The sequence below is a fragment of the Lagenorhynchus albirostris genome, chromosome 11 (assembly GCF_949774975.1).
Source record: "Lagenorhynchus albirostris chromosome 11, mLagAlb1.1, whole genome shotgun sequence".
Taxonomy (NCBI): Eukaryota; Metazoa; Chordata; class Mammalia; order Artiodactyla; family Delphinidae; genus Lagenorhynchus; species Lagenorhynchus albirostris.
This window is the reverse complement of record NC_083105.1, coordinates 8936629-8944619: the sequence shown is the minus strand read 5'-3', so window position 1 is coordinate 8944619 and position 7991 is coordinate 8936629.

Below are 7991 nucleotides of genomic sequence, written 5' to 3'. Positions count from 1 at the left end.
GGTGTGGCCGTCCTGGCCTGTCCCTCAGGCTCCTGCAGTAGACTCTGAATGCAGTAAGGGCAGCATTTGACCCTGCCCTTTTGAGAGCCCTTGTGCTGAGGTCTCCTTTCCCTCCCCCAGCAGCATCCTGGCAGGCTCTGCCCTGGGTGGTCCGGGCCTCCTTGGCTATCGCCTGCTGCAAGCCCATCTGGCAGTTCTGCTCACGCCTTTACCTGAGGCGACTCCCTCCCGTTTTTTGCCTTGAGTTGCAGCCCAAAGTAGGGAGAGAGAGAGCCTGGCTGATGTTCTGGTGGTGCTGGAGGCTGGGCCCTGTCACCAGGAGCGTTTGCCCTCCTCCCACCCCAGAGATGGCCCTCAGTCCCTTCACCAGCCGGGACTTATGTGCCTTCTCTAGTTATATGTCAGCCAAAGACCAGGCTTGGCCTCCTGCCAAAGTCAGACTGGATTGAGTTGCCTCAGCCTCCCTGGCTTCTTAGGGACCTGGCCTAACTGCCATGACGCCAGGCCAGGAAGACCAGCTGAAAATCGCACACCACCCCCTCTTCACGCATGTGACTGAGAGGACCTGCGGAGAGAGTTCTTGAATGGACGGCCGGGAAACTGCCGAACCGCAGGCTCCGTGGCTGGCCTTGCTTCCGGCCGGGGGCTGGAGGCCTGGAGAGCGGGGGGCTGGCCTTGCTTCCGGCCGGGTGCTGGAGGCTTGGAGAGCCGGGGTGGCTGGCCTTGCTTTCGGCCGGGGGCTGGAGGCCTGGAGAGCCGGGGAGGCTGGCCTTGCTTCCGGCAGGGTGCTGGAGGCCTGGAGACCCGGGGTGGCTGGCCTTGCTTCCGGCCGGGTGCTGGAGGCCTGGAGAGCGGGGGGCTGGCCTTGCTTCCGGCTGGGGGCTGGAGGCCTGGAGAGCGGGGGGCTGGCCTTGCTTCCGGCCGGGGGCTGGAGGCCTGGAGAGCGGGGGGCTGCAGTGCCTGAGAAAGCACCACACTCAGCCTCTCTCAGCCTCCTGCTTCTGAGCCAAACTCTCGTCCTCACACCTTTCCTTCTGCAAAACCCTGGGGCACCAGCAGCACCTTGGGGGGGGGCCCCGGTGCCTGCTAGCGCCTGACGGGTGAGGGAGCAAGGGGACCAGCGAGCATCCTGAGAGGAGCCTGGCCTCCCCGCTGGGTGGTGGGAGGGGCAGGGGAAGGAAGGGTGAACCTGGTTCTTGGGGAGTGAGGGACCCTGACCCACCTCCATGAGCGTCTGTGAGGATTAAACCCTTGCTGGGAAGTGCTTCCTTATGCACCAAGGCCTGGCGATGTGGCCCTGCTTGTTCTGGAGGGGAAGGGAGAGGGAGGTGGAACACGAGGGGCAGGGGTTACACCTCAGCTCAAAGTGTTTGGGTGGAGAGAGCACTCTTGGTGAGCAGAGTGGACACCTCTGGGGCAAGTGGGGAGGCCAGAGGAGGGGACCAGCTCCTAAGCGATTGCGCCTCGCCTGCGAGAGAAGCAGGCCCACGTAATCCCTTTCCCATCTCCTGACCCAAAGCAAGCCCAGTTCCTCCCCTGCCTTCACATGCAGGAGGCTCTGGACTGGAAGTTCCAAGTCGCTGCAGCCTTGAGCCTGGCTGGCCGTCCTGCCCCAGCTTCTCCCTGCACCAGCGTGGGGTCATTCTCACTCTCTTCAGAGAAACCAAGCAGGATGGGAGACCATGTGTTGAAAAGGAAGCAACGCAGTGTCACGGGAAGAGTGCTGGCCTGTGAGGTGGAGCACCTCTCCCCTTCCTTACAGAGGTTTCAGCGAGGTGGTCTCTGACCCCCTCCAGCTCTAAGATGCTCGGGAAGAGACGAGAGTCCAAAGGTGGCTGAGGATCCTGAAGACCTCAAATGCAGCTTGTCTGCCTGAACTCCAGCCCCTCCGTCCTGCCTCTCGGCTTCTCACTTTTTAGTGCGTCTGCCCTCTGTTCCAGCACTTTGCACATGCTTTGTGAAACAGTCTCTCTGTCATCAAATCTCAAGGGGACATCTGGCCTTCCCAGTTGGATGGCAAGTTCAAGGATGGATCATGCCCTTGGCCCCTCTGCAGCAGCTTCCACAAGGCTGGTAACATCAGAAGGGCTCCAGGAGGAACAGGGATGAAACAGTACTCTGGGTGCGGGGCCTGGCTTCGCTGGCCCCATCTCACCCCACCACCAAGCTGCCCACTTTCTGAGTACGGCCTCTGTAGGTTGAGTGCCAACAAATGGCACAGCTCCTTGAGAGGCCGACCTCAGATGAGCAGAGGCACTTGAGGGCTGAGACCCCAGGGCTGCTGCCACCCTAGACCTCGCCCCGTAGGAGCAGGAAGCCCAGGACCCCTGCACGGAGCTGGGAGGCTTTCCCATGGCATTGGCAAAACTTCCCAGTCTCATCGTCAGCTGTCTTTGGGGTATGGTTAGCCCTAGCCCTGATCCTTCAGGGGTGCTTCTGAGACCGCCTCTGCCAACAGCAGTATCCAGTGCCTGTTTGGACCCTAATAGAAAAGCTGGACCACAAAGGCAGCCTTGAGATATGGAGGAAACGGGCCCGGGGGGAGGGGAGGGGTTACGGGGGAGACTTTTTTTTTTTTTTTTGCTATGATGCTTTCCTCTTTTTAATTTATTGAACACCTACTATATGCTAGTCACCGTGCTAGATGCCCCCCTCAGTCACCTGCAGGTTTCAAACTAAGAAAAGCTCAGGAAGAGGCCCTTTACAAAGTTAACAAAAAGTTCTCCTGCGTATTTGGAGATGGAGCCTCACGAAGTTGTGTGATGAGCAGCTTGGGTCTTACCACCCCCGTTTTTCAGATGAGGAGGTGCATTGTTCTCCCCAAATCCCACAGCACATAAAGTGCAGATCTAGCCTGCCCCCCCAACTCAGGGTTTCCTGCCTTCAACGCCAGTGACACTTCAGATACAAAATTCTCTGTGGGAGGAGAGGCTGTCCTACACGTGGTAGAATGTTTAGCAGCGCCTCCGGCCTCTTCCTACCAACTACCAGTAGCACCCCTTCAGATGAGACCGCCAAAAATGTCTCCAGACATCTCCAAGTGTCCCTGGGGGTTAGAATCGCCCCAGTTGAGAAAGAGCTCTTTGCATTGAGCCCTGAAGGGCCACGGGCTCCTGCCTGAGCTGCTTTCTGTGCTTACATCCTGCAAAACAGTTCTCTTTGACTGATCTCTTCGGCCCAGAGAGGCTGGCTGACTTGCCAAAGATTTTGCTTTCTGTGACCCACACAATAGCATCTTCCGTCCTTGTTCTGGTTACCTTGCTTAGCTCTTGCCCGCCTTGGACTCTGCGGAACAGGTATGTTTATATGCACACATCTGTCTTACTCCACCCAGAGCCCTGCCACGTTTCCTCCCAATCTGTTCCCCTTCCTTCAGTCCCAGTTAAAGTCCTACACAGAGAGTACCCTTGGACATTCCAGTGTGTGCCCAGCAGTGTCCCCACCTCAAAAGGCAGCCAGGGCCGACAGTAGAGAGACTTCCACGCTCCTCAACGCAGGCCAGGTGGGGATTGCTACTTGGGGTACCACAACCACGTTCCGTTCTGACAAAGCCCCCTTAGCAGCTATTGAGCCCTGCCATGCACCGCGCATATAGTTTATCACCTGGCTGTGCACCACCGTCATTCCTCCCTGCCTGGAGGACCCAGCGGCTGTCCCTGTGATTGTCTGCACTGCTGTTCCAGTGGCAGGAGGTCTGGTACAGAACAGGCATCCCGGGCTCAGCGAGCTGAGCCAGACCAAGCTTGAGAGGATGCGCACCTTAGGAAAGGTTGAGAGGTGGCAGGCGCAGATGTGAGAGTGTTCTCAGGGCGAGTCATCGTTGGATCAGCCAGAAGGCTTTGAAAAGTTAGGCAGGCCTGAACTTCTCACCCCTCCTCGGCGAAGCTTCTGCCTTCCCAGCTCCGAACCGAGGAAGGCCCTGCTTCTGACAGCTTCTGCTGCTTCCTGGCACGACAGATACCCATTCTGCGCCTGGAGACCAGGACACTGTCTTTCCGCCTCACTATCGTATCCACAGTATCTGCTTAATAACGACTCGTTAAATGATTGAACACTTGATAACCATGTGGTACAGAGAATAAGTCAGGCTAATCAATGTGGACGGTGTCAGAGGCTCTGCCATTGATCATGACCCTTTCACTTTTGTTCCTGACTCCTGAAATTGTACATGGAAGCCAAACAGGATTTAATTTCTTAAGGACTTTGAAGTCCTTCCTTATCAAATCCTTTCCTCCAGGAAGGCTTCTCCTTTCAGTGCATGTCCTCAGCAGACAGTCTTCATCTCCCAGCCACCCGGGTCTCCAGGCCTCTCTGGCTGCTCACGGATGACCCTGTCCGCATGCTTCTTTCAAAGGCTAGCACGAAAGCAGGGGAGGAGGAGATGGGCCCTGAGGTAAGGAAATCTGTCCAAAGTCACTCAGCAAGTCATGAGAAGGGCTAGAACCTGGTTATCCGGACCCTCTAGGAGGGCACTGTCACTGCATCATGTGGCCTCTCCAAGTGACAGCCAGCTGGAGACAAGTTTTCATCAGAAAAGTGGCTAGAAGTTAGGCACTGTCTGCAGCCACTAGAAAGCAGCTCTAGGAACAGATGTCCATGTCATAGGGACCAGCTAGGACCTGCCACAGAAGGCAGCAAGTGTGTGGGGAGCCTGGAGGACGAAGGGAGGAAAGGGCAAGACAGGCAGTATGCCTGCAGAGGCTACGGTCCTCTGGGCACGAGCAAGGGAAAAGCACATCCCATCCTGTGCTGAGCCAAGAACCGTGCCTGGTGACCCTTATTTCCTGAGTGCAGCTTGGACACCCTGGCTGGTCTCCTCCTGGAAGGCCTTGGAAGTTGGGCGATTGAACAAGGAGAGGCACTTCACTGCAGTACTTGGAAGGCTTTATACATTTGTTCACTCAGCAGATACTGTGCACTAGGCCTGGGGATGAACGGTGAGGCAGGCCATCGCGGATTTAGGGCAGCGGCGGTGGGGGGGGGGTCAACCTGCTTGCTGTGATCTTAGCTGAGGCTTGCGGCAGCAAGAGGACAGTGCAGAACGGGCAGGCTCGGGCTGGATTCCCCACTCCGCCACATATTAGCTAAATGACCCTGTAAGCTGCTCCACATCCATCCAGGTAAAATGGGGATAATCCTGGTACCACCCTCAAGAGGCCCTGGGGAGTAAAGCCCTCAGCACAGCGGCTGACGTAGAGGAGGAGCTCTGTAAAGGCTGCTGCCTCCGTTGTGTTATTTGGGGGGTTATCACTTTCCTCTCGAGACATTCTCTCCTGGATTCTCTACCCTGCTCCCTCCCGGTAAAATGGCCACCTTCATGTCCAGTACTTGGCACACCGGCCTAAATGCTCATCGACCTGGAAGAAGTTAGGAGGCCAAGGTTTTGAAAGAAAGATGGAGAAAATTTCCAGAGATGCCACTTGTGAGCCCTCAGCTCAGCAGGGCCTGAGTTACGCCGGTGCCCGCTGACCCCCGCGGCCCCCCCTCAGCTCTGTAGGTCTGTTATCAGGGGGCCTGGAAGAGGGCCACCGCCTTATCCGGTTGTGCAAAAGTCCCAAACTTTTCTTGACTGATAGTTTTGGGTAAAAATAAACAATTTTTGTTTGTTTGGTGACTCCTTCATATATAAAATACGAATTAAACCCAAACCAAACAAATAGCACATCAGAAAAGCCTGCCGACCCGCGCCAAGCCACCGGGCTAACGAGCCAGTCCTGAACCCCCGTGCGGCTCCAGACCCTCCTCAGCTTTCTTCCAGCCCTTTCCGCGCACTCGCCGGCGGCGACGACGGCCGGCGTCTTCCCGGATGGACCGGGAGGAGCCCCAGGACCGGCGCGGGTCGCGGCGCAGAACCCGAGGCTGCGGGTCCCCGCGGAGCGCGGAGCTGAGAGCACGCGGGGCGATGCTGACACCTGGCGGCCGCTCGCAGCGCCTTGCTTTCCTCCTCAGGGTAGAGAAAGAAGGCAGGGGCCAGCGCTCGGCAAACTTTCTGTAAATGGCCACATAGTAAATGTTCTAGGCTTTGGGGACATGCGGGGTCTGTCACGACCGCTGCTGCTGCTGCAGCGCTAAAGCCCACCAGTACGAGGCGAGTGAGTGGGCGTGGCTGTTCCAGTGAAATTTTGGGGACGCTGAAATTCGAATTTCGTCTCATTTTCGTGTGTCACAAAATATTATTCATCTTTTAATTTTACCACCCATTCAAAAAATATAAAAATCATTCTTGGTCAAGAGCTGTGCAAAAACAGGCAGTGGCTGGATTTGGCCTGCAAGGCCGCTGGACCCCTGACCCCCGGCCACTTTCCTCCAGGCTCCCAGCACTAACCCCAACTGTCACACCTGGGACCCTTCCCTACTTTGCCAGTGTCCTGCCAAGAGGACTCCCCCAGTACCCCACCCTCAACCAGACTGCTGCCGCTGAGCCCTCTTCCTAACAAATTCTGGAGTTGTTAGTTTTCACCCATGCCTATGAACAATTCCCATGGCCAGGTCGGGGCTGGGTCTGACTCTACACAGGGTACTGAGAGAATTTAGGGGGAAGGAGATGTGGGTCTGGCTTCTCTGTTCCAGAAGCCCCTGAGAGGAAAAGGGGCTTGAACTGAGCTTTGAAGGGAGTGTAGACCTCGGAGCAGGGGACAGAGAAAGGGGCATCCGAGGGCCGGCAAACTCGCTGAGGAAGCAATGGGCATGGGCCCGCTGAGAGGCTACCAGGAAGTCCTCCTGAGGGGACCCCCGGGAGGGAACCATCCTTCACGGTATGAATCTCACAACTACTCCAACCAACAGGTGTAAATTTTCTCAGCCCTACCAATTAAAAAATGCGACCTCGGACAGTTACTTAACCTCCCTCTGCCTTAGTGTCCTCATCTGTATCTACCTCATAAGATTGTTATGAGGATTGAGTAAGTCAATACCTATATAATTACAGCAGTGCCTGGCACTAGGGCCAGCTTCATGGGCATGCAACTTGCGGGCTCCCATGGGCCCTGCACCCAGGAGGCGAAGGATCCCACATTTGGTTTAATGCTCTGCTGTTGCTGTCTTGAAATTCTTAACAATTTTGGAACAAGGAGCCCCATGCTTTCATTTTGCACTGCCAGTCCTGCCTGGCATAGCATGTGTTTACAAACTTGAGGTTTTATTGTTATCTTAGAGTCTAGAATAACAAATCGGCTTCAGTACACTTACTTTAGAAATGAGGAAACTGAAGCTCAGACAGTTTACGTGACTTGCACACGATCGATCACACAGCAAGTGGCCTGCAGAATGACGGCTGGGGACGGAGAAATGAAAATCACGATCTCAGAGGTGAAGGCAGGACAACGACCCAGCTCTCCACCCCCACTCCCCACCCCCCACCCCCCACCACGACAGCCCCGGAAGGCAACATAAGGAGAGGAGAGAGAGAGACTCCATAGAAGGAGCTTAGAGAGAGAGGGGATATGAAAAAGAGCATGAACAGTTGTAGAGGTAGGAGGGGAGCTGGCTATTTTGAGGAACCAAGAGAAGATTTTCAGAGTAAAACATAGTGGTGAAGCCATGGAAACAAGGACTAAGAAAGTCTCTTGGATGTTGGCCACAAAGAGGTCATAGATGAGCTTAGAGAAACGAGTTTCAGTAGAGAGTTAGGGCTGGAAGCCAGGATACGGAAAAGCAGTGGTGGATATGGCCACAGGGCATTATTTAAGACACTGAGAAAAGGAAAAAGAGGGGGAAAGGGCAGGCAGGCAGGAAGGAAGGCTATTTTGAAGGGGGTGGGAGAGGAGCCAGATCCCAACTGGATGCTGAGGAAGGACCATCAGAGGCAGTAATTTAGCCAGGAAGAGGTGTGCCTCTTTCCCTGAGTCTGTAGGGAAAAGAGCATGGGGTTGAGCTCATAAAGGCTATGAGGGCGACTGTTCATTTGGGGGCTGGTTGTCTCTCCAGCGGCACCGTGGCAGTTCCGACGTAGACGCCTCTGGGAAACATAGCAGCATGGAAAAGAGCTGACT